Consider the following 27,213-nt stretch of genomic DNA (forward strand, 5'->3'; position numbering starts at 1 on the left):
TTCATACACTTTTAACACTGCTGCCTTCACTGTGTCATAAACCTTACTTTCTGATACACTTAAAGCAGAGTAAGCCTCCTGGGCCTTTCCAGTCAGAACACACTGTAACAGCATCGTTCTGTCTATGTCTGGCCAGTCTCGAGCATCTGCTATCCTCTCAAACAGAGAAAAAAATGAATCTGGATCAGACTCACTAAACCTGGGAAGCAGGCGGAGATTATTAACCAGGTCACCCTGGGAAGACTTGCCCCTGAGGCCTCAAAACTATCCGCTCTCCCCATATCTGAAAGTTTACCCTCTCTTACCAGCTGTAGTTGATGCTGTTGCATTTCCAACTTGGCACACTCAGTTTTATGCTTTATAGTTTCCAACTCTACTTCCTTTTCAAATTTCAACCTCTCCAACTCTAACTGCTGTTTTAACTGCAACTGCAGCAACTCCTTCTGTTGTTCAAATGTTAGAGCTCCAGGATTAGGCACTACACTAGTCACTGGACTGCTAACTGGCTGCCAGCACAAAACTCCAGCCTCAAACAGACCATCCCTTAAGCAGGTCTTCACACTCTCCTTTAACTTCTTATCTGGAATGTCAACTTCATAGTGCTCTGCTAACCTAAGAAGTTGTTCTTTAGTGCACTGCTCTAGCAAAGCCTAAAATGATTTAATTTATAATCAGTAAGAATAATTGAAAGTTTTCTCTCATCTCTGATTATAAATGTTATGAAACTGTCAAATATCTTCATCACAATATTAGAAAAACAAACTTTATTCTGTATTTTATTTTCCTGCGTTTGAATTATTTTTTATAATATGAATTATTGTTACACTGAATTCTCTTATTTTTATTCCTGTGGAAGTTTTAAAAAGACTACTAAACACTTTTACTATCATTATTATCAATATTATGATGATTATTGTAATTTCTGTATTATTACTAATATTGTTCATCGTATTATTATTTTATAATCAATATTATTATTTTTATTATAATTATCATCATCTTCATTATTTGTTATCATAGTTATTATTTTATTTTTTTATTACTAATATTACCAGCCTGCTTCTACCAGCTTCCTTTCTTTGTAGATCACTCCGATGACGACTCTTTAGAACTATTCATGTGTACTCTACTCTGTGGCCACATCCGGCCGTGAATGAATTATCTTTGGCCCGCATGATAAAATCTATTGACTATTAGAGCTGGCCCGCCGGTATATCGCATGCACCACCAAAATACTACAAATCCCACAATGCACTGTCTGTGTGTCGGCACGTCAACGCCCTCACAGTCTGTATTACATACCAACTTTAACTATCACTATCCCCAAACAATGGCTAAACCAAAGGTGGAATTTGAAAACAGGAGTTTTCAAGACAGGTGGGAGGCACAGTATATGTATATATATATATGTATATATATGTATATATATATATGTATACACATATACATATATATGTCTTCTGTGCGGAGACAGTGTGGCTGTAATGAAAGAATACAACATAAGAAGACACTATGAAATGAAGCACCAAGACAGATACAAGCATCTGGACACGACACCAAGGCTCCAGAAGGTAGAGGAGCTAAAGAGAAGTCTGGTGTCAGCAGGCTATGTTCACTAAAGCCACATCACAAAGCGAGGCTGCTGTTAAGGACAGGTTTATTGTGGCAGCAGAGGTCAACCCGGCCCTTTACCGAGGGGGGGTAAGTCAAAAACTGCATGATTAAAGTTTGCGACGCCGTGAGCATTTTAAATGTGAGCCTAAGCAGAAACACCTGCTGACCGTGTGCGTCACCTGCTGACAATCTCAACAACAGCTTGTGGAAAGGAACAGACTCCATCCATCCTCCCTGCTGCGGATGAGAGACAGACACTTCTGATACTGCCCAGCTGTCAATCATCCGTGGAGTGGACTCAAGCCTGTGCGTAACAGAAGAGTTGTTGGGATTACACTAATGCATGGCAGAACTACGGGAAAGATCTCTTTGAAGAGGGGTCCAGATGTGTAGATAACACGGGGCTGCCGTGGGATGAACCTGAGGGACTGACCACAGATGGAGCGCCTGTGATGTGCGGTCAGAAGAGTGGATTGGTGGGGAGGATCCGAGAAAAGATGAAGGAGGAAAACGTCACAAGTGAGTTGACAGCTTATCACTGCGTCATACAGCAGGAGTCGTTGTGTGGCAAAGCCTTGACAATGGAACATGTGATGAGCATCGTAACTTTATCAGAGCCAAAGGTTTAAATCACCGCCAGTTCAAGTCTTTTCTGGAGGAGTTCAGTACAGAATGTGGTGACTTGCCCTGTCACACAGAGGAGCGATGGCTAAGCCAGGGAAAGGTGCTGGAAAGATTGTTCCAGTTGCGTGAGGAGATCTGTGAGTTCATGGAAAGGGAAAGGCACAACAGAGCTCCCAAATAAAATGGGTGTCACCGGGAGGAAATGACAAGACCAGCTGGGTGTCATCGGCATAACAATGGTAAGAGAAGTCATGCGAGCGAATAACAGAACCCTCAATTTTAAGAAAGCAAAAAACAATATACTTAGTCTATCCTAGCAGAATCAAGTAGTTCAGTATCCCTCCAGAGTCAAAATACACTGGAGAAAGGTTTGTGTGGTCTGAGTATATATATCCTTGAGATGTGTAAGCCACTCCCCCTAGCAGTTAAGAGGACAATTGACCTATTGAAGCTAAAGCACACCTCTCAGAGCAGTTCCTGATTACAGGGACAGCAGAACAACAGAATCAGCATCAGACACTAACCCTTTTAAGCAGGCTTGGTACAGTTTAAGATCAATTTTAAGAAAGCAAAAAACCATATACTTAGTCTATCCTAGCAGAATCAAGTAGTTCAGTATCCCTCCAGAAGTCAAATACACGTCGTTCATCCCGACACAACGCCCCAGCTGCTCCCAGGCTGCTCACACGCTCTCTATGTTTGGCAGCACATACTTGTGTGAACAACTGTTCTCTCTGATGAAGATAAACAGAAGTTCACACAGGACTCGTCTCACTGAGGAGCACCTTCACTCAGTCCTGAGGATGTCCTCGCTCAGAGCCTGACCAGACACTGATGAACTTGTATCCAAGATGAGACACCGAGTGTCATCACAGAGCAGCAAACGGTGCTTTGACGCATTTTCAGTTTTTAATGTAGTTTCATTTTCTTTCTCTTGCTACTACAGGACATTTTACTTTTCTTTGAAGTAAATTATTTTTGGCTGTTGTTTGCCTGTAGAAAATGTTTTCACTTGAAATTACTCTGGAAAAATTGCAGATAGAGCCATAAGCAATTAATGAAACTGATTCTATTACTTATTTATAATCTTTATTTCATAATTAATGTTGTTTTATAGGCAATACTCTATAGGCCTTGTTAGTTCCAGGTTCAATATGTGCACTAAGGTTCTTTCAATAAGTTTTCAATAAACCTTGAACCCATCTGGCCCTTGACTTGTATCAGTTTCTTTATTTCGGCCCACTGTGTGTTTGAGTTTGACAGCCCTGCTGTGGAGAGATGAGGACGGGTACAGCAGCGCCCCCTCTGGTTGAAACTGGAGCTGCAACATTTAGAACTCAGACACAAACACAAAGTATTTTTTAAATATTATTTTAATACTTTTCTTAAAAAACGATGTACTCCATAATCTGAACAGGATGAATCTATTGACCTCGCTCACCGACAGACCGACAGCTTGTTCTGGTAAAATGAATCAAGAGGGGAAAGAAAAACAAAAGAAACTCATAAAGGAAAAGAAATAAAAGAAATGAAACATTTAAAAAGAATCAAACACTCACAGATCTCTGAAAAACCGGTAAAACCTCAATGGCACACGACATCCCAAAAAAACAGTTACCATGACGATGAGAACTCTAGAAATGAAAACTTAAAAGACAGGAAGACGAGGATAAGATGACGACGTGTTTTCTACACCAACATGATGAGAGGAAACAAAAAACATGATAAAAAAAGAACGCTTCTTCAAACTATCAGAGCTTTAAAACGCAGATAAAGGGAAATTAAATAGCAATAAAAACATAGCCTTTAATATAAAGTGAAAAGAAGATGCATTTTACATGTAAAAAAAAAAATGTGAATGAACCATCAGCACTCAATAGATTTGTTTTGGCATCGAGTCGAGAAGAAAGAGAACGGATCGAGAACCAATCATAAAAAAGGAGCTTTTCTTCTTTACAGTAAATTCTACAAAATCAAACCAGAGACGAACACAAACCACATCCCTCTCGTGTTCTTTATCGTTGACTTCTTGGTCGTATATAATATATATATAGATATATATATATTCATGTATCTATTTCTGTATATAATATGTATAATTTGCGGGGTACGATTGTTAGTTTACAGCGCTAAGGCAGAGGACTCACTCTGAGGAGAGACGAGTGGAGGAGGACAGACGTCTTATAGAACCGTGTGGATGAGTCCGGAGGAAAACACCCGCTGGAACCCCCCCCCCCACCCCACACACACACACACACACACACACACACACACACTTTAAATCCACTTAAAGGGATAGTTCACCACCAAAATAAAACACACTCCTCTCACCTGCAGTGTTTTTGATCACTCTGGGTGGTTTTGATGGAGGCATGAAGACAGTTACTGCACAGATGTCTGTCTTTTCTTTAACATAATGGAACTAGAAATATATATTTTCAATAAATATACTTTTGTTTGTATTGTTATGCCGTCTTGAATAAAAGTTGTTCAACAGTTGTTCTAGATGCAGATCGTGTTTGGAGACTATTTCCTGACGTTACACTTTGTTGTAAACGCAGCTCCTTTTAGAGACTTTAAAATCCATCTGCACTTGCAAGCTGTAAACTCCTGAATGAGCTTCTTCCTGTGAAGAACGACGGCCGACATGAACCCAGGTCAGTACTCAAGTTTGGTCTTTTCTCTCTGGGTTGAAGGGTAGAATATTTATAAACCAAGTATTCTGTGGCTTTAATACAACAGTGTGACATTGGTCAGCATGTTAATGACTTCAGTAGAGCCGAATCGATGCAGAGAGGATTTGTATAACCGGTTACGTTTTAGGAGTGCCAGCTTCTCAAAGTGAATATTTTCTAACTACATTTGAAGACGAACCACTTTGGACTCTGGGAACTTGGGTCAAGATGAGAGTCTTTCTTAAAAACGTTTAAGAGAAGACAGACATCCGTACAGTAAATATCTCAGAAAACAACCAAAACCATCTACACCAATAAATAACATTAAAGCTGAGAGGAGGAATGTGTGTTTCTGATTTTTGGACAAACTGTCCCTTCAAAATAAAAGTACAAATAGAGACGAGATCAGAAGAAAAAAAAAAAAAAAAAGAACTGATCTGTCCGTTTGTGATTTGTTCAACTGATCCTTTCCGGAAAAAAAGGTTAATTTCTTAAATTAAATCTTCACCGTCATTATTTCTTTAAATGTTCATGTCTCTCTGTCTCACCATGGTTCATGTCTCTGTCTCACCATGGTTCATGTCTCTGTCTCACCATGGTCCATGTCTCTGTCTCACCATGGTTCATGTCTCTCTGTCTCACCATGGTCCATGTCTCTGTCTCACCATGGTTCATGTCTGTGTTTCACCATGATCCATGTCTCTGTCTCACCATGGTCCATGTCTCTGTCTCACCATGGTTCATGTCTCTCTGTCTCACCATGGTTCATGTCTGTGTTTCACCATGATCCATGTCTCTGTCTCACCATGGTTCATGTCTCTCTGTCTCACCATGGTTCATGTCTCTTTGTCTCACCATGTTCATGTCTCTTTGTCTCACCATGGTTCATGTCTCTGTCTCACCATGGTTCATGTCTCTTTGTCTCACCATGTTCATGTCTCTTTGTCTCACCATGGTTCATGTCTCTGTCTCACCATGGTTCATGTCTCTTTGTCTCACCATGGTTCATGTCTCTGTCTCACCATGAACAAAGACACCAAAACGTTTCCACCGTCGGAGAAAAAACATGGTTGCCTTTTTTGTTTTTCCACTTCTCTCGTTCACATGACACAAGCCAGCTGTTTCAACTACTGAGAGACAGGGACAGTTACTATCAACAGTGTGTGTGTGTGTGTGTGTGTGTGTGTGTGTGTGTGTGTGTGTGTGTGTGTGTGTGTGTGTGTGTGTGTCAGAGCATTGTGGGTAATATATCTGTGTCCAGAGGTCCTTCTCTCACTCCCTTCAGAACAGATTCTCCTCAAAAATGGCCATCAGGTCGCTCTGGAAGTTGATGTCGATGGTGTCGGCCATCTGCAGAGGAGAAGAGGCGTTAAAGGGACAGTGATGGTGACGTAGAGTATGTGTGTTTTATGAGGTACTTCTGTGTATTACTACAGTAGAGACAGACAGGAGTACCAGCAACGTAATGTACTGTATTTTAGACATTTAAAGAATCAATATTTTTGGGTGAATCAAAACCAAAATTAAAGCGGTGGTTCCAAACCTTTTCATCTTGTATCTAAGAAAAGCTGAGTCTGATTTTATTGAATAAACTTCCTTTAATGAGTATAATTCGTCAGTTTCATCAACATAAATAAAGTGATTTTACTTCTGCACTACAACTCTGTAATTATTGGAAATGTTTGGATTCCACGAGTCAGAAACAAACAGCCACCTCTGTAATCTAACTCTAGACATCATAAAATACTGATTTTGCACAAATCCGACACTGTGCACAAATAGCAGGTTTAAACACAACATGGACTATTGTTTTTCACTGAGGACGAATAAAAGATGAATTTTAAAATAGTTTTATGTACTGACTTTTTGTTTAAATTATCCGGCAGGAGACCAGAAACTGTTTTTGTAGAGAGCATAAATAACAGCTTCTGTTCACTGTCATAAACATAAAGAGGTGAGTATATATTCTAAATATAGCTGATATTGATTCTTTTAGGCGTCTTAAATACGTCCACAGCAGTACTTTGCTGGTACTCCTGTCCGTTTCTACTGCAGTAATACACAGACTATGGAGAAGTACCACATACAAACACTAAATCTGTGTATTTGAACATTTGACACTTATTTTATTGGTATTGCGTACCGCCTCTCTCCGGCGCCTCTCCTGCTCACGGCGGCGCGCCATCTCCCGCTGGTCGATCGCGGCTGCAGAGGATGGGGGCGTGGCCTGTGGCTGTGTGGGCGGGGCCTGTGGGGAGTGAGTGGGCGGGGTGGAAGCTGGAGGTGTTGGGGCCAGCGGTGGCTGTTGCTCCTGGCGACGGCGGGCGTCTTCTTGCAATCGGCGAGCCTGCTCCACGGTGTCATCGTCGTCACGGTTACTGAATAAATACAAAAAGTGGGCATAGTCTCCTGTGATATTTTTCTATAACTCTGATAAAACGTATATAAACACTTAAAATATTATTTCATATATCAGCTGACAAAAACACAAACTTTTCAATGTTGAATGTTTATATTCCAGATACTTAATACAATACTTGCGTCACGATACGATGTTATCACGATACTTAAGTCACGATACGATGTTATCACGATACGATGTTATCACGATACGATGTTATCACGATACGATAGTCACGATACGATGTTATCACGATACGATGTTATCACGATACGATGTTATCACGATACGATGTTATCACGATACGATGTTATCACGATACTTAAGTCACGATACGATGTTATCACGATACGATAGTCACGATACGATGTTATCACGATACGATGTTATCACGATACGATAGTCACGATACGATGTTATCACGATACGATGTTATCACGATACGATGTTATCACGATACTTAAGTCACGATACGATGTTATCACGATACGATGTTATCACGCTACTTAAGTCACGATAAGATGTTATCACGATACGATGTTATCACGATACTTAAGTCACGATAAGATGTTATCACGATACGATGTTATCACGATACTTAAGTCACGATAAGATCTTATCACGTTATTTAGGTCACAATACGATATTAGCACAATACTTAGGACAGGATACGATATGATCCTGATATGATGTTATCACGATACTAGGGTCAAAATAAGATATCACAATAATTAAGCCATGATAAGATATCATCATGATACTTTGGTCGCGATACGATATTATCACGATACCCAATAGTATCGTATTATGTCACAATACGATATTATTCCCATCCTACCGTAGCTTCTCCTGCTCCCTCCTGATCTGCTCGGCCTGAGCTTTCAGCTGCTTCTCTCTCTCCTCCTTCTCCCTGGCGGCTCGTCTGAACTGTTCGAAGCTGTCGCTGGAGGAGCGAACGGAGGAGGCCGGCGTGGACTGTGACCTCTGAGCCAGGCTGGCCCAGGAACCCATGTTCTTTAACTTCACATCCTGGGACAAGACGGACAGTTGGATTGGAAGGAGATAAAAAAAACAATACTGAAGCTGTAATGTGATCGCACACGCACGCGCACGCGCACGCGCACGCACACGCACACGCACACACACGCACACGCACACGCACACACACACACCTGTGTCTTCTTGGGCGCAATGGGAGTTTTGGGCTCTTGCTTGATTTTGATGTCTTGCTGGGAGCAAAGTGGTGCTGGGGAGTCTGGGAGGCGATGACCAGGGCGAGAGCCGTCCAACAGCTTCAGGTCTAATCCTGAGGGGGAAATAATGAGGGTTAACTTAAGATATATGAACCTTAAAGGGCCGGTGTGTTCGATCTGACACCAATTTAGTGGTGAGGTTGAAGATTACAACCAACTGAAACTCCTCCTGTTTGCCAACCGTGTAGGAGAGCTACAGTGGCCAACGGGAAAACATGAAAACATTAGTGTTCCTCTCTGGAGACAGAGTTCGGTTTGTCCTTTCTGGGCTACGGTAGAAACATGACGGTCGGCTCCTTATGTAGATATAACCGGCTCATTCTAAGGTAACGAAAACACTTCCCTTTTTCAGGTGATTAAACATTAAAGAAAACATACTTATTATTATTATATAACGTTTTAGTCAGTAGATCCTCCTAAATGCTACAAACGGTTCCTTTAATCAGACACGGGGTTACATAAGAAGTGGACTCACTGTGTTTGCTGTCGTGTTTGTGTGCGTCTTGGCGTGTGGCGGGGCTGAAGGGCGGCAGAACTGGCGACTGGGAAGGTTTCTCTTCTTTGACCGACACCGGGAGTGACCTCTGGTCCTAGAGGACACAGGAGGACACACACACACACACACACACAACACACACACACACACACACACACACACACACACACACACACACACACACACACACACACACACACACACACACACACTGAGTCCAATACCAAGAATCAGAAGCAACGTTGTTCTAAAATAATGTCATCAGCATGCAAATAAATAGACTTTTATGTTAAATAATTGGCTAAAATTAACTTGTTTTTTGTTTTGCTAACAATTGATGCGGTCCAGAGTTAGAGGTTCTGCTATCAGTACTTCTGGAGTGAGGTGTCCTCGTCTCAAACTCAATAAAACCCTCACTATTTAAGGAGGAAACAGCAGCAGTTTATCTCAACATCTGGACAACAAGCAGAACATCAGTCTGCACAAATGATCAGTGTTCTAGTGTTTGGAGATCAGCCGTCCATCCTCGTCCACCAAGGTAACGTTAGTCTGATCAGAAGAACAGGGTCATCAATCAAAGATCATCAATGAGATAATTGATTAGCTGAGAATGGATTTGAAAGATTTAGGAACTTCTTGTATAGTTGCTCAAGAAAGACCATTTGTTTACATACAAGAATGTACCCAGATCTTTTCTGTAGACTATTTTCCAGTGATGATCTTTCTGCTGTGACAGACGGATCACTTCACTAATATGTTCCTCTCTGTGGACGTCTGATTCAAAAGGATGTGGAGGCTTTAGCTCATCTGTGAAACCATCCTTAAGTGCTTAGAAGTAAAGACAGATTGATCAGAGAATAAAATAAGAATAAAAACTACCACATTTATCAGCACTGACTATGTTTTCTGTTGTTATCAGTTCTGGGAGCTCTTATAGATGGATAGTCTTGTAGCTTATTGTAAGCTAAAAGGTCAAAAGGAGAACGTTGACCTTTTCTCTGGTTTTCCGTGTGTTTCCCAGCAGCCATGTGAGATACGTGGTGTACTCACATGTTTCTTGGTCTGAGAGGGTGAGTGCTGTCCCACCGAGTGGAACTGAGGCATCTGAGGAGAATGTATCATCAGAGGAGACGGACTCTCACGCAGGCAACCTGGACAACAAAATACATTATTCAATTCAATGTAAAACGCAATTACATGTGACCTCTAAAATATCTTTACGTCTGCTGGTTCTAAGGGTCAGGTTTACAAATGAAAACAAAAGGACCGATTACGATAAGCGTGGTGCTTTTATTATGAAGTTTTTATTGTTTTCTGCTTTGCATTCATTTGTATCTTGTGCTTGTTCTTTGTCAAATGTGGTTGTTTCTAGATAAAGTTTGACTTGACTTGTAGTGCTTTGATATTGAATCATAAATAATGAATATTGGATACTTGGTTTTTACTTTAACTGAAAAAAAACTCACTGCGTTTTAACGACCACAAAGAGACGCAAAAAACTACAAAGAGAAGTAATACAAGCAGAAAAATATGCAAAACAACCACAGACACTAAACGACTACAAAAGAGACAACATAACCAAAAAAAGAAGCAAAGCATCTTCGAAGGGATGCACACAACTACAAGGAAATGCAAAACAACCACATAGTGATGCAAAAACTACTACAAAGTGAAGAAAACGACCACAGAGAGAAGAAAACTACTACAAAGAGAAGAAAACTACCATAGAGACAAGTAAAACTACTACAAAGAGAAGAAAACTACTACAAAGAGAAGAAAACTACCACAAAGAGAAGAAAACTACCATAGAGACAAGTAAAACTACTACAAAGAGAAGAAAACTACCACAAAGAGAAGAAAACTACCATAGAGACAAGTAAAACTACTACAAAGAGAAGAAAACTACTACAAAGAAAAAACTACTACCATAGAGACAAGTAAAACTACTACAAAGAGAAGAAAACTACTACAAAGAGAAGAAAACTACCACAAAGAGAAGAAAACTACCATAGAGACAAGTAAAACTACTACAAAGAGAAGAAAACTACTACAAAGACTACCACAAAGAGAAGAAAACTACCATAGAGACAAGTAAAACTACTACAAAGAGAAGAAAACGACCACAGAGATGCAAAAAACTATAAAAAGAGAAGTAATACAAGCAGGAAAAGATGGAAAACAACCATAAAAACACAAAACGGCTACAAAGAGACGTCTAACAACCACAAAGAGACACAAAACAGCTACAAAGATGCAAGATGCGAGTTAAAAAGAGACAACATAACCGAAAAAGGCGCAAAACAACTTCAAAGAGATGCAAAACAACCACATAGTGACGCAAAACTACTACAAGGAGAAGAAACCACCACAGCGACAAGTTACCTGTTGAGAAAGGCTCAGCTTTGCTGCGAGGCGATGGCTGCTGTTGATGTTGCTGCTGCATCTGTTGAACCTTCTGCTGCAGAGCAACGCCCTTCTGCTGCTGCGACGGCGCCGTGTGAGGGAACGGCTGCCGCATGTGGGCGTGGCCTGGGCCGTGTCTCTGAGTCAGGGCGGGGCTGGATGTGGTCACAGCCTGCATGTGCATCGACGGCATCAGCTGCGGGGCGCCCTGCGCAGGCAGGTGAGCGTGCACGTGTGGCGGCTGCGGCTGCAGCTGCGGCTGCAGCTGCGGGGTCGGCCGAGCCTGCAGCGACTGCAAGAAGGTGTGAACTTGACTGAGGGGCGGAGTTTGAGAGCCGGCGGGCGTCGGCTCCTCGTCGTCTTCCAGCAGGGCTTGGGGAGGTTGTGCCGAGAGGGTTCCCAGGATGCCGTGCGACGGCGGCGAAGGGACGAGGGGGCGGGGGACGGGCTGGGGGAGAGCGAGGGGGAGCGAGGGCTGGAGTTGGGGGAGGGCGGCGGAGGCAGGGAGGGCAGGGAGGGTGGGGGAGGAGCCTGCTGGGGGGTTTGGGAGGAAGTGGCGCCGCTCGGTTGCTAGGTCTCGCCGGTTGCTGGGGAAGAGCGTTGTGGATCGCTGCGGCAACACGAGAGAGAGAACAGAAGACAAAATGAAAAACAACAGTGTTTGATCTTTAAAGAAAACATCAACAGCAGAGATCAAATAAATGAATGTTTATACCAACAATGACAGAAACGTCATTTCTCTTTGAGTGATTGATCAAAATTGTCAACAAGTGTTTCTTACAGCTCCTCACATGTGAGGCTACTTTTATCTGTTGAAAATCATAAAAGCTGAGTAGCAAACAAAACAAGCTTTCTGAAGACGTCACAGACTAATCAATCAATTAACCTGATTAATAGTCAACAGATTAATTGACAACCAAATCATTATTTATATTATCATATTATAAAGTGCCTCTGAAGCGTGCTCACCTGGAGAGGGTATGATGGGATGTTGGTTTAGGAACGGGTGCGTCTCGGTGGGCGTGTTGGCGTTGAGGAGGCCCGGCACTACGGCGGCTCCGGCAGCATGAACGGCTGGATGGGGCTCAGCGTTGGACCGCTGCAGGTGAGGGTTCATGAACTGAGCCAGAGGATCAAATCCAGAGCCAATCAGCTGGGACGAGTCCAGAACCGGGACAGGGGGAGGTTTGGACTGGACCACCTGAGGCTGAGGCTGAGGCTGAGGCTGGGTCTGGGTCTGGGTCTGGGGCGGAGGAGGGACCGGACCGGCTCCGGTACTGAGGGACAGGTGGTGCAGCCTCTTGGGGTCTTTGATGGTCGGGATCTTCTTCTGCAGCTTGGGAACCAGCCCTGTAAGACAGAGAGGTTTATGAAATATATTATATATTATATATATATATAACTACAGTCATGACTTTGATGTGATACCCGTCCTAAATATCTCGATATAGATACTGAAACCGCGGCTTAAACAAAAGGGAAAGTACTAAAATAGCAGAAGAAGGAACTTCAAAATCCTTTCTTTTCTTTGTAGTAATATATCAAAAGAAACTGAAAATATTTTGACATTGTCAAAGGAAGATGGAGGAGGATGTGAACAAGAACCCATAAAACAACTGAATGAATTATCATAGCAGAGTTATTGTTCATGCTCTGAGTGAATGTTTAGTATATGTCTAGGGCTTTTATTGTGAAAGGGAAAAACAAGCTGTAATGTGGCGCCACTGCTGTTATAATGAGTTTTGCCGTCTTGGTTTATTATTTTACTACCTTCATAAATATAAACCTGTAGACGGTCTGCAGGAGAACAGCTTGTTTTATACGAGAGAACAACCTTTGTTTATTTATAATATATTTAATACTTGACTTCTTAATTTACAGGGTTTGTTTAAAGGCAATAAAGTATTCTATGAATATGAGATACGAGTTTACAGATGATTACAACCTGGACTAACGGAGCCGAGGATCGAACCGCCAATCATCTTTGCTTTTTTTTTTAACAATAAACACTTGCAAATGACGAGGGCGGACAAAATGTAAACCATACTTTGGTGTTTAATTGTTACCTCTTGACTTATTTTTCTTTAAATCTTTTTACAAAATGAACCAAAACACTGGAAACGAGGAAGAACGAAGGACGACCCGCTCTACCACAGCTCATGACTACAGCCCTTATTAAACACACCATCATTCATAAAACGTGTGTATCGTACCGTATTTAACGGTAAGGTACAGTGAGAACTTTCTATTTATCCGTTACCATTCTCAGAGTCTTCACTGTCGGAGGAGTCGCTGCTGCCTGAAGACGAGGATCCCGTCTTCATCTTCGTCACATTTGTCATCTCCAGAGGCTTCTCTCCTGCAACCAATCACAGACACAACGCTCAGAGACGGACAGCTTCCAGTTCTCTTGTAGAGCTGATCCTCTAATCACATCAATATAAAGATATTAAAGCAAAGCATTACATTACATTACAGTCATTTAGCAGACGCTTTTCTCCAAAGCGACTTACAGTCAGTAGTATGTTACATATCATTCACCCATTCACACACTGATGACAGGCTACCATCAAGGTGCCACCATCAGACTCTAACTAACATTCATCATCCAGTCCACACCGATGGCCTTCAGGAGCAACTTGGGGTTAAGTGTCTTGCCCAAGGACACATCGACTGCTGCAGCCGGGTATCGAACCACCGATCCTCTGATTGGAGAACTACCTTGCTCTCCACTACGCCCCAAGCACCACGCCAAAGCACTGATTGGCTGTCTGGTGGAGAGTTAGATGAGAGATATATCTGTCTGTGCATTGGACAGAGCCAGGCTAGCCGTCTCACATCTCTATGCTAAGCTAACCAGATGCTAGCTGAGGTCTTAGTCAGATATTTTGATGACTGGTGGAGGCTGCAGGTATTGGCTTCAATCAATCATTTTTAAACCTCCTTATTCAGGGAAAAATTCAAAGTCGATCGACACCTAAAAATTTGTATTTGGAAGGAAAATTTAAACGCTATCATGATGTGTTCAAATGTAGTCTCGTAAAATGTAGTTTTTGTTGAGAAACTTGAATAAAGTTCAACATAAAATAAATATTAGATGTTATGAGCTGTTTAACTTCCCACCATTAGCGCTTAACAGCTTATTGTCCATCATTAAAGCAAATATTCTAATAAAACTACAGTTTCATAATAATTTGGATTGTGTGTTTTTAATGCACACTACTACTATATTTAATAACAACTTAAAAGTTTAAGATTTAGAATATTTATATACTTTTTTATTGTCCAATTGTTCAAATCCCTGTTGTCATTATCAACATCATCATCACCATGAGTTAATAAGTTTGTGTTATTGTGTGACTTTAATAAATCTGAAGTAACCCTTTAAAACACAAAAGTCACACAACAACACACAATAACTGATAAACTTCAGAGGTTAAAATGTTTTTGTCAATGGAGTCTGGTGTCTTTGAAGAGAACACAGATAACAGCTTCAGTTCCTGTCAGAAAAGTAAAAATATTCTAAATATATTGATCACTTGAACTGATATTGATTCTTTAAGGTATATTGCTTTGCTCCATCTACTGTAGTACTACTCTACACATCACTACTGTCCCTTTAATGTGATCGGGGAGGGTTGTTTTTGAACGTTGACATTTTAACTGACATGTCGTCATTCATTTTGTCTAGAAGCAGTGAAACAGGATTAACGAGTCTTTATAAGACATGTGAGAAGCTTCACTGGTCATCAGTTATAAAGCATTTAATTACGAGTGGTTGAACAAGACATTCAGTGATATGACTCAGGTGAAGAGGAGCAAATATCACTTTTAGATCTCTGATCACATTTTTTTGCCGCTGATACTAATGATTGATCACTGATGATCCATATTGTCAGATACAGATCCCTTTGTTGTTTGATTATAGCAGCTGGTCTACAAGGATCCAGAATCATTCCAATGCTCTGAAGTCAGTAAACCATCAAAAATACTGAATGATATACTTTTACTTTGTTTTAGTATGTGTATTTGTTCTCTCATAAAAACACATAATTCAAATAAGGAAATAAAAGATTATATTTTAATGTATTAAAACAGATCTAATCATTATTAGTTTTAATGACGTGTTATAATCTTAGAGCTAGTGTTAGGAAGTTAAACCATCATAATTCATCTCTAATATCTATTTTATATTAATGTGAAAACGTCTCCTTCAAACTACTGGATTTATTCTAGTTTATCACCAACACTACATTTTACAGATTAAATTGAACACATCATGATAACGTTATAATTTACCTTCAACCAATACTCATTTTACCTGAGCAGAGCCTGAACGCATCATAATGTAACTGAACTGAACCTCCGTTCATTAGCCGTGAGCAGTGCTGCTAACGTTACTAGCTCTCCTCCTGTTAGCGGTGCTGCTAACGTTACTAGCTCTCCTCCTGTTAGCCATTAACGGTGCTGCTAACGTTACTAGCTCTCCTCCTGTTAGCCATTAGCGGTGCTGCTAACGTTACTAGCTCTCCTCCTGTTAGCGGTGCTGCTAAACACAGCTCTCCTCCTGTTAGCGGTGCTGCTAACGTTACTAGCTCTCCTGTTGGTTTAAACACAGATTGGTTGTTTACAATGTAACATTATCAGAGACTAGAAGCATAAATGACATCCTGATCTCATATTTTACTGAATATTGGAGGATAACAATCGTCAGTAGAACTTTATTTACACTGAGATGGTTAGCGGTAAACTGTGTCATTAATGCGTGAGGGGGATCAGAACGGCTCACGGCTCTATAACGGTCCGTTACACCACTAACAAACAGCCTACCTGACGTCTTCTTCTTCTTCTTGAGGCAGCTGGAGACGTATTTCTCCAGCTCTCTCAGCGTGGAGGGCTTCAGCGTCTCGAAGTCGATCTCGATCTCGTCCGGGTTGGAGTTCTTCAGCGACGGCTCTCGCGTTTGGATGATGTGCACGACGCGGCCCAGCTTGTCGCCGGGCAGCTTGTTGATGTCCAGGCTCAGCTGGCGCTTCTCCTCGTACGACATGGGCTTGCCCCTGTCGGCGGACACACCCCCAAACACATCTGGGCGGAGAAGGAGAGCATATACTTAGAGAATGTTGGAGGACATAAACAAATAAATAATCTCAACATCTTCTCTCATTTACATACCCGGCTCATCTTCTGCCTCCAGCGAGGCCGAGGGGACGAGCGGCGTCGGCCCAGGCTGAGGGGGAACGACGGGCCGACTGTTTTTTAATCCTTCTTTCTTACTGCGAGTGACAAAAAAAATAAATCAGATTAGCTCCGGTCACTAACTCAGCTCCATCACCTATCCCATCTCCGTCACACCTACCTGGGCTTTTTCCTTTCCTTCTTCACGACGATCGGCTCCTTGCTGCTCTTCATCTTCTTGGCGTTCTGAAGCGTCACAGAGGGAGGAGCCTCCACGGGTTCCTCGGCTACCATCTTCTTCTTGTGCTTCTCTTTCTTCTTCTCCTTCTCCTTTTCCTTTTCCTTCTTCTCCTTCTCCTTCTCCTTCTCCCTCTCTTTCTTCTTGGGTTTGCTGGCCGGAGGCTGGGAGAGTGCTGCCAGCTGTTCGTGGACAGCTTTAAGCTGGAGGACACAAACACACACACAAACACAGTGGTGGTCTTAAGAGGGGGAAAACAGAGCCGGCGTGCTGCACATTGTCTCGTCAGTGTCTCAGCATTCACCCACGGGTCGGTAAAGCTGCTCTGCGTGGCCCACCCACCTGTTGAGTCTCATAAGCCTCCCTCCCCCTTCATTTTCCATCCTCTAACCTGTTCCTGTAACTCGGCCAATCGGTGTTGCCTTTCGTGCTCCGAGTCGCCCCCCGAGGACTCCGATTCGGAGGAACTGGAGCTGTCGTCTTCCGAGACAGCGGGAGGAGGCGGGGCTTGTCGAGTGGAGGGGGCAGGGTGGAGGGCCGATGACGGGGTGGGAACAGGGGCGGGCTCCTCGGGCTCGTCGGGCATTTTGGCGAAACGCATCTCGAACACGTCCTGTTAGGAAGGATTACAACAGAATCTACGGTGAGCAACACTTGAACCAAAACCAACAGGTACAATAAAAAGAGTAGTTTGGAACTGGATCTAAAATGGAACCAGGAGAGAGTGTCCAACCATGTGACCATGTGGAACAGTACATCTAAATGTTTATTCTAGTTCAATCTTTGACAGTTTGATGAGCAACTCGAGACACAAACAACGGAGTTGGAGTAGCTAATAAAAGATAGCCAGTAGGTTCCCAGATTTCAAATACTGCTCAAACGTGATCAGTCAACACTATGAATCTGTTTTTAGATATGCCTTCATGGAAACCGACCTGGAGTAGAAGGGACAGTGGCTTCAAAATAGCTAGAAGGCCATAATGATAGTGGGCTATGTGACAACTTTGTTGAGGTGGAATAAACAAGCTAGCTAGATAAATAATGTAAGTTAGGTATTTAGCTAGATAGCCAATTCCACCATGCTTTAATGCTACACTTTTTAAAATTAGCTGAACAGCAGGCTGGCGACCAGCGACATGCTAGCTAACTAACTAGCCAGACAACCGTCTCCAGAGCTACTAACTACTAATATATATATATATATATATATATATATATATATATATATATATATATATATATATATATATATATATATATATATATATATACACACACACACACACACACACACACACACGCAGTTGTAACAGTTTGTGTATTCGTTCCAATCTGACGAATACACAGTATGAAGAAAGGAGTAGATAATGCAGACCCAAATTTTCAGGTCTTTTTTGAGTTCAGCCCAAAAGTATTCGGCTGAACTCAAACCAAACTGAACCCGGATATGAACCGAACCCCAACTCCTTAACTTTGGTATGAACCGAACCATTACTGCTGTGTACCAACACCCCTAACATACGATGCATATGGAGTGGTCTAGACAGAGGGGGGCGTTAATCTGACTGTGATTATATAGTGTACATAATATACATTATGGATTTCTTGACTGTTGATTACCTGTAGTTTGCGTGCCATGCCAACCACATCATGGTCTGGGGGATTGTACTTGTAACAGTTCGAGAACATCAACCGGACGTCCGCTGCAAATTCTTGAGCGTCTCTGTACTGTCTGTTGTCCAGCTTTTTCTGAGGGAGACACACAAACGCGGCGACGTGAACAAAACCGATCGAAATACTTAAATAAAAGCTGCATGTTTCTTAAGGAATAAAGGACAACCTGAATGTTTACATTGTACCAACTGGACTGTATCTATAAAACCAAATATTGACTGATGAGGGCTTCATTTTAATATTAACTAGCCTTAAACTCAATAAATCCAAATAAAGAATCCTCTTTTCCACCATATATAACCTGTTTTAATGCTGATCATTCCTTGTATTCTTGTTATTCTAGGTACTGCATTATTACATGTTGGGTCACCTATCCCGATCAATCACCTTGATGTTGCTGAGATCCATGGGGTGTTTGATGATGTCGTGGTAGTCGTGGAGGCTGAGAGCCTTCACGTCGACTGGTTTGTAGAAGGGCCAGGCGTATCCTACGTGTTTCTTGGACAGCATCTCTCTGACGAGCCGTGCGCAGTAACGCAGCTGCTCCTGACGCTTCTGCGTGACCGTCCCCGCCGCCTCAGAACCACCTCCCGGGTGATGCTGAGAGTCCGGCTGCAACGTGTCCTTTTTGGGCGTCTTAGACGGGCGAATGCTGTCCCGCCGCGGCCGAGTGTCAGCGGAGACGGGAGACGACTCACTCAGCTGGTCGTTGGCTGTGGGTGTGGTGGTGTCCGCTTTCCTCTTCTGGCTCTTCCTTTGCTATTGGAACAGCAGAGATCAGATTAGAAAACCAGATTGTGATGAGAGATGCACTCCTGAAACCTTGTTATAAACAGAAACCAGTCCTAAAGAGTAAAAACTCATTAAAGAGTATTAATGTTGTCGGTTCTTTAAAAGTTACGGAGTGAGATGTCCTCGTCTCAAACCTCTCTCTTTGTATTTATTCGAGGGGCGGAGTTTTGCTTGGTTTTAGATGTTCTTCATGTTCTGGCTGGTTTAGTGGATTTGGAGCTTGTCGTGGTCAAACGTTACATAATAGAGATACTCGTTAACTGGAGAGGTTTAAGGAGATATAGGTTCCTAAAACATGAGTGAAGCTAGCATTAGCAGAGTACGTTAGCATATCATTAACAAGCACTTTGAACACGTCCTCCCTTTAATAAAGTGATGTTGTTCTGTTCGCTCAGTGTCTCCTGGAGCTGAGCCAAGTAGTTGGCAACAACCAATAGCGCTGAGTCGTCTGCATAAAAGGAGCATTTATCTGCAGTTCGTCATGATTAAAACCCACACAAGAGAAGTTTACTGCTCCTCAAACATTCTCAGATTTAATTAAGAGGCAGAACGCCAGAACTCCATGTGAGTTAAATAGATAAATAGAATTACTGCACACGACGGCTGTGAGGTGATCGGCGGGGGGGAAAGAAGTCGTTTGTTTATTCATTTCCATTTACAACAATAGAGATCAACTGTATAAAAATAAATGAGGTAAAGTCTTTAGCTCATCATGATGTAACACTAAACATTAGGGACGGTTCTAAATGAGTAAAAACTGGAGTACTGATGGCGTCTGTAGTTACCGGTTCTGCTAACTGTACTTTAAAGATTAAGGAACTTCTTACCTTGATGAGGGTGGGGGGGCTCTGCAGCATCGGAGCAGGATGGAGGCCCGGGTGTGTCGGGGCCGGAGGGGGAACAGACGTCATGCACTGGGCCAGGACGTCAGGTGTGGAGAGGGGGAACGGAGGGCCCAGGTGGGGAGCGTGGGAGGCGGGTGTGGGGGGAACACGTGGGGGCTGAGGCTGGGACAGGGACAGGGCGGGGGGCCTTGAGGGGGGGACGGCACGGATCTGCGGCGTGGTTGAGGGGGGGAGAAGCCCCGTGTGTGGGGGGTGGTGGAGGGGGACGATGAGTCCTGGCCCGAGTCCGACTTGGTGATCAGACCTGGAGGGAAGAAGGTGGAACGAAAACATGAACAAGGACCGACTTAAGAAAAGTTCAGCCTGAGGCAACCAAGGTTTGATGGAACAAAACATCAGGTTAACCATCATTCTGTAAGCTGCCATCGTGAAATACAGCCGTCGCCATGTTGTTGTTTTTTGCAACCAGTGAACAGGAAGTGACCATATCTGGACTGAGGAGGAGTGACGTAGAGACGCCGTATACGTCTCTGGTGTCGACCTGTCAATCAGTGTGTAGCCCCGCCCTAAAGCATCCCCTGCTTTATGGTCTGTTTGACTCTAAATGGAGCATCATTTACTAAATGAACATCATGCTGTATTGAAGAAGACTTGAAACTAGAGATTGAGACCATAAACTCATGTTTACAATGTTTACTGAGGGAATAAATCAAGAGAGAAGTAGAGTCATTTTCTCATAGACTTCTATACAACCAGAGGAGTCGCCCCCTGGTGGACAGCAGAGAGAATGCAGCTTTAACACATGAAGCAATGACTTCACTTTTCAGAGCCTTTGGTTGCCGCCTGGCTTTGACATGAAAAGTGAGCAGACTCTGCCTTCAAATACGCCTTAAGCCTTCAGTATTACAATTAAAACAATTAAAATGACCAATAAGAGATTATGACAGACTTTTTACAACCCTGTCTCTCAAAATGACAGAACAAGAAAGCCTAGCTTTGTGTAGCCTACCACTGTGTAGCCCAGAAGAACTGGGCACACAAGCTTGTCTCGTTAGTTCACTGACTTTTTAAAATCCTAAACTGGTACCTGGTTCCCGTCTCCCCCCGCGGCGTCCCTTAGTGACCACGGCGATCTCCGTCTCCTCCTGCGGCATCTCCGTGATCTTGTGGAGAAAGACCTTTTCCAGAGCCTCGGCCATCAGGACGATGTCATCGCCGGGCTAAACACACACAAAAAAGAAAACCACGTGTTAACTTTGAGCAGACTGTTGTCACCTGGAGGTCACATGGAGGTCACCTGGAGGTCACATGGAGGTCACATGTCAGCTGACCTTGTTGTAGATGTAGCAGTTGGTGAACATCGTGTTGAAGTCCTGGATGCACTCCTGAGCGTTCCAGTAGTAGTTGTTCTCCAGACGTTTCTTTATGGTGCCCATGTCCATCGGGATCTTGATGATCTTGTAGTAGTCCTTCAGGGAGAGCAGGTCCACAGGATTAGAAATGTTATTTAAAACTCTCCTCCTCTTTCATTACTTCAAAACACACCATTCATGTGTCACCTGCAGCATTAGAGGCAAAATGTGTGTATAGTTTATTGCTCTTTAGACCTCCATTGTTGCCACGCCGTTACGCTGGCAGACGTGTTGGTGAGCATGGGTCGAATCTAATTAAATACTTAATTAGTCCCAATACTAACACACTAATTAGTTTGAGTTTGATAAAAAAAAAACTGCAGCGCTCTGCTGTTTTATGAATCTATCCAGCCTTATTTTTAAATTGACTCTGGGTTATTCAAGAGCAACGCACGTTTGCTTTGGGTTTTTTCATTTGTCGACAACTAAATTCCCAAATATGAATAAATCCTTTGACCCATTAAAAACAGACCTCGTTGTTTAAATGGAACTTAAATAAAAACCATGACAGTTACAGATTTAATTCTCCGGTAGCAGAAAGCTAATGCTCGCTAAGAAAAATGTGAAAAACGAATGACTGTACATCGACAAATAAATAGTTGTGTTGAGACATAATACGTTCATGTGTCTACATTTATAATTGTTTAGGAAAAATATGTTTTCTGTGTTTATTTAATCAAATTTGATGAAAACCTGTGTCCGAATGTTGTAGTTGTTTTTAAATTTATGACATAATTTCAAAACTTTTCATGCATAATTGTGGTTTATTGTTTTATAAAACCTTTCAACTTGTACAAATAGAAATGTCGTCACGATAAACAGGGCTAACGTTTAGCTCAAAGGGTTAATAAGATCTCACAGTATATGAAGTTTAACAGAGAGCATGTGAAGTGAATTTGAAGTTCTGAGTTCTGTTATTTCTCTTTTACATTCTTCTTCTACTTAAAAGTCAAACTCTGCAGCAACAGACTGCAGGAGGAGAAGCTAGTGCGATGCTAACAGCTAATAACAGCTAACAGGAAACAGACTGACTGCAGCCTCTACAGCTCCAGGAAGTTCCCCCTTTTTTTAGACTGACCACAGAAGAAGTAGTCAGCCGTGAACCATGCACTGAGCTGATTTAAATGCTGCTTTTTTTTCTCGATTCAAATATGAATACTGCAACTTGTTTTGGGCTTTGATTAGGAACACGTGACTCACAGGTAAACCGAGCTTTATGGCGTCTACGGGGCTTGGAAGGGCCACGCAAAGTGGTGTTTCCACAACGTCTTCAACACTTCTTTGAGCAGGAACTGGAAAAAAGAAAAAGAGCAGAAATACACAGAAATCTATCAAAGTCAAAGTCCAAACAGAAAGCAGAGTTTACACAACGTGAACACACACAAGCAGGGAGCTGGTACCTGCAGCTGGTTGGTCTGTCGTTTGGGTCGGGAGGGGTTCCATATTTCGGGGGCGGGGCGTTGAAGGCCAGGGGCGGGGGGCAGAGGGGAGGTTCTGGCTGCTGCCGGCCTCGCCTCCGTCTCCCATCGCCGCCGCCGCCGAGGGGTGCAGTGACTGAGCAGACAGTTTGAGCGGACTGGACCTGGCAGGGGCAGGTGGGAGCGGGGGGGCCCCCCTCAGGCCATTACTCTCCTCACTGGACTCTCTGGAGGGCCCAACAACAGAACAACACACTTCAGCATCTTCACAATCAGTTTACAGAAAATTCATAATGAACCCTCTGAACCCCGAGCTGTTTCTGGGCGTTCTTTGCTCCCGTCACATTTTTCTCTCTGTGCTCTAGATTTTCACTGTAATATAAAATATAATATTACTACAAAATAAAAGTCCTGCTCCTCTATAGAAACAGAACAATCATGACTAGAAGTAGAGAGAACTTAAACTTATAATGACATAAATCATAATAAAGAATAACACGTTGTATTTCTTTGATGTGTTTTAAAATCCGGAAAACAATGGAATCTTTATATCCAACATTTATCCAAGCGTCCACAAGTGTTACCAATGTTGGAAAAAACGAGGCTCTAGGTATTATAAATATTGAACTATTCATTTTTACAACTTCTACTTCCCGCCTCTCCTCTGAAGTTCAGTCAAAGTTTCACATATTTTTTTGTCACATGTCTGTTTTATTCTATATTCATTTATCAATCATCAGGACCTCAGTAGAGGAAATATTGATTTTCTGCAGACTCACATGTTTGTTGCTATGCAGCTGTGATCTAATCCAGATGTGTGATCATATCTCAGCTGAAGAGGCGGTGATTTTGTGAAGCAACACCGGAGGTGGGAGGCAAGAACCACAACACCCAGATGGAAGACCGGGTGTCACACCTGAGAGAGACAGACAGGAGAGGCTCAGTGAGACATCTGACACACAGCAGCAGGTAGACGTCAGGTGTTCCAGAGCTGGAGGACTTGTTGGACCGTGTGAGCTCAGCCTCCCTCTTTCATTCCTTCAAACACCTTCTCCAAAAGGTCGACTTTGAGATGTTCGTTCAGATCCAAAAACCTGTTGATCTCCTCGTCCTTCATGATGTTTAACAGTAGGAGTGTTTCTCCTTCTGTTCTTCTGGACATGCATCTCTACTCCAGCTTTACAACCTGTTGGCTAGTACAACTTTTTTAACCATAACGAGCTCCAAGTCCACTAAACCAGCCTGAACATGAAGACGAGAACAGCAGCCATGTTGGTTGTTTACGTTCACTATGATCGTTGTATGGACCGTCTGTGGAGGCCTAAAGGGACGAACTGACAGTGAAGAAGACTTGGAGACTTTTGGAGCTAATGACACTAATGACACTAATGATGCTTTAGCTGTAGAAGAGTTTGAAAAGCTGGTCCGGGTTTTTAGGTGGGATGATGTTTACAGTCTTGCGTACTCTTTTTTTTTTTTTTTTTTTTCAATAATCATTTCAACGCTCTGAAGTCAGTAAACCATCAAAAATACTAAATTATATACTTTTACTTTGTTTTAGTAATATATAGTTTTACTCAAGTAAAGTAAATAGTTTTTTCTCTCATAAAACCACACAATTCAAATAAGGAAATAAAAGATTATATTTGTATTGATTAAAACAAATCTAGTCATTAGTAGTTTTAACGATGTGTTATAATCTTAGAGCTAGTGTTAGGAAGTTAAACATCATAATTCATCTCTAATATCTATTTTATATTAATGTGAAAACATCTTCAAACTACTGGATTTATTCTAGTTCATCACCAACACTACATTTTACAGATTACATGTGAACACATCATGATAACGTTAAAATGTACCTTCAGACAATACTCATTTAACTGAGCAGAGCCTGAAGACGTCCTGATCTCATATTTGACTGAATATTGGAGAACGATCGTCAGTAAAACTTTATTTACACTGTGATGGTTAACGGTGACCTGTGTGATGAATCCACGGCTACACTCTCTATGGTTTTATGGATGAATGCTCTGAACCCTGACCTTGAGTCCTTACAGTATCTAGATGTCTTTTTGATAAAGACTGTCACGGAGATCAAAGGTCTGTGTTTGAAATTTCTCTGAGACAATATGTCAAAGCACAAACAAAGTCTTCAGTCTGTGAGCTGACTCCATCCTCCATTAATGCTGAGCTTCTTCCACCAAAGATCTAAACGTACATATGAAAGATTGACTTCACTTCAATGTGAGTTATTTAGACGTTTCTGTCTCCGAGTCTAAACAATAACAACAGACGTAGTTTGGTGACGTGGTAAAGCAGCGTCTCAATCGCCCATCAGAGGTACATGTTGTACTTCCACTGTACTACACCTCAGAGGTACATATTGTACTTTCACTGTACTACACCTCAGAGGTACATGTTGTACTTTCACTGTACTACACCTCAGAGGTACATATTGTACTTTCACTGTACTACACCTCAGAGGTACATATTGTACTTTCACTGTACTACACCTGCAACATACGCATTAATGCAGCAGTAATATTAATCCAGAAACTTGTATTCAAAAATGATATTCAACATTTAACTGATCAATCAATACTTTTACTTCAGTACATTTTTTAAACCAGGACTTCCAGATGTAAAGGAACATGTCACGGTGTGATATTTGTACTTTACTGTAGTAAAGCATCTGAATACTTTAACCAGACTGTAGTAAAGTATCTGAATACTTTAACCAGACTGTAAAGCATCTGAATACTTTAACCAGACTGTAGTAAAGCATCTGAATACTTTAACCAGACTGTAACTGAATACTTTAACCAGACTGTAGTAAAGACTATCTGAATACTTTAACCAGACTGTAAAGCATCTGAATACTTTAACCAGACTGTAAAGCATCTGAATACTTTAACCAGACTGTAGTAAAGTATCTGAATACTTTAACCAGACTGTAAAGCATCTGAATACTTTAACCAGACTGTAGTAAAGCATCTGAATACTTTAACCAGACTGTAAAGCATCTGAATACTTTAACCAGACTGTAGTAAAGTATCTGAATACTTTAACCAGACTGTAAAGTATCTGAATACTTTAACCAGACTGTAGTAAAGCATCTGAATACTTTAACCAGACTGTAAAGCATCTGAATACTTTAACCAGACTGTAGTAAAGTATCTGAATACTTTAACCAGACTGTAAAGTATCTGAATACTTTAACCAGACTGTAGTAAAGCATCTGAATACTTTAACCAGACTGTAAAGCATCTGAATACTTTAACCAGACTGTAAAGTATCTGAATACTTTAACCAGACTGTAAAGCATCTGAATACTTTAACCAGACTGTAAAGCATCTGAATACTTTAACCAGACTGTAAAGCATCTGAATACTTTAACCAGACTGTAGTAAAGTATCTGAATACTTTAACCAGACTGTAAAGCATCTGAATACTTTAACCAGACTGTAAAGCATCTGAATACTTTAACCAGACTGTAAAGCATCTGAACCCTTCACAGCCGCGTCACAGCTCATTTGCATAAAGCCACCAGTCGTCACGTGATTCTTCCCTCCACCACATTTATCAGCCATTTTGCTGCCGTTTCGCATCACGTGGTCCCCGGTGACGTCCGCAGGGTGACGCGGTGACGCAGAGTCCCGTGAGCAGCGTCACAGACAGGTTCACTCAGAGGACTACTTCTCCTCCTGAGGTAACCTTCCGCGTCCGTCCGCCATGACAGCTGGCTCCTCCGCTGCGTAACCTACGTAACCTGCGTAACCTACGTGCGTAACTTACGTAACCTACGCAGCCGACACGACGGCCTGCGGGGCTACAAACAAACCTCAGCTACATGCTAGCAGCTAACAGCGAGCAGCTAGCATGTAGCAGCTAGCGTGTAGCGTGTAGCATGTAGCATGTAGCGACACCCACTCCCGCCATTTTAGAGGATGACATGTGTGGTGAGCCGGCGGGAGGCCTGTCAGTGTGTCCGCAGAGACCACGGCACCGCGGCACAGCGGCACAGCGGCACACAGCCCCGGGACCAGAGCCCCGGGGCTGTGTGCCGTGTGTCGGTGTCTGTGTGTGTCGGTGGTCTGTGTCTGTGTCTCTGTCTGTACCTGCTGGTCGGTTGTCAGCCTCGCGGACCTCCCTCGCCCCAAAATCCAGAACAAACAGTCCCGTTCGAC

General features: G+C 42.4%; 1 pseudogene; it reads right to left on the reverse strand.

Annotated features, from left to right (window-relative positions):
• Window positions 1-3,600: 3,600 nt before the first annotated feature.
• On the reverse strand, window positions 3,601-27,213 carry LOC129096511 (bromodomain-containing protein 4-like; annotated as a pseudogene).

Source organism: Anoplopoma fimbria, chromosome 9 (genome assembly GCF_027596085.1).
Source record: "Anoplopoma fimbria isolate UVic2021 breed Golden Eagle Sablefish chromosome 9, Afim_UVic_2022, whole genome shotgun sequence".
NCBI lineage: Eukaryota > Metazoa > Chordata > Actinopteri > Perciformes > Anoplopomatidae > Anoplopoma > Anoplopoma fimbria.